The sequence below is a fragment of the Octopus bimaculoides genome, unplaced genomic scaffold, assembly GCF_001194135.2.
Source record: "Octopus bimaculoides isolate UCB-OBI-ISO-001 unplaced genomic scaffold, ASM119413v2 Scaffold_313865, whole genome shotgun sequence".
Taxonomy (NCBI): domain Eukaryota; kingdom Metazoa; phylum Mollusca; class Cephalopoda; order Octopoda; family Octopodidae; genus Octopus; species Octopus bimaculoides.
The window spans coordinates 1-859 of NW_026370888.1; the positions used below are offsets into that span (position 1 = coordinate 1).

Here is an 859-nt window from a genome sequence, read left to right on the forward strand (position 1 = left end):
CAACGATTTCCTATGTTCAGACGGTGTATTACAGAAAACGGTTCGAATGATACCACTCCATCGTTCACGCCCATATCACTTTGAAAACACCGGTTCTCGTCCGATCACCGAAGTTAAGCAAAGTCGAGCCTAGTTAGTACTTAGATCGGTGACCGCTTGGGAAACCTAGGTTCTGTAAACATCTTTTCATTCTTTCATTTCAGAAGTATTCTCAACTTCGAGTCTGTCTCTTCTTTCGCTTTTGCCTCGCACACAAATATACATATTTACAGGCACCAATTTCCATGCTTTGCTCTCACTGCACCTTCACAGCTTTATTCTGCAAAGTGAAATAACTGTTGAACAATTTCAGCTGCCAGAGGCATAGGTGAAAACTTATAAAACTTCTTTTAAGTAATAACATTAAACAAAAATTAGCGATGCTTACAGCACCTAGGTTTCCCAAGCGGTCACCCATCTAAGTACTCAATAGGCTCGACATTGCTTAACTTCGGTGATCGGACGAGAACCGGTGCTCTCAGCGTGATATGTCCGTAAGCGATTATCAAACTGCCTTTTAGTACCTTTATTCTAATAAACGACTAAATGCAAGCAGCTTTTAACATTTTACAATTTATACTCACTTTTGTCACAATTTTCAAATCTTTACTCTACTTTTCGTCTACCAGTCCACTATTGCATCGGCTGATCAAACTTTCTTCCTTTCTATTATTCTAACTGACAAATACACCACTAGCAACTAGCTTCACGCTCACTCTCTTTCCAAATTCACTTTGCCGCTGCCAATTAGTCAATAGTCCTTCACTGTCACGCGACACTGCCCTTACTACTATTACTTCTGCCCCAATCTTACCCACAA

The 859-nt window shown here is 40.4% G+C and overlaps 1 non-coding gene and 1 pseudogene across 1 annotated transcript; one reads left to right on the forward strand and one right to left on the reverse strand.

Moving 5' to 3' along the window:
- The first annotated feature begins 62 nt into the window (after window positions 1-62).
- LOC128251461 (5S ribosomal RNA) lies at window positions 63-181 on the forward strand (annotated as a pseudogene).
- Window positions 182-420: 239 nt separating this feature from the next.
- LOC128251460 (5S ribosomal RNA) lies at window positions 421-539 on the reverse strand. Its single transcript, XR_008267134.1, has one exon. It is a non-coding gene; the product is annotated as a 5S ribosomal RNA (ribosomal RNA).
- Between the last annotated feature and the right edge of the window lie 320 nt (window positions 540-859).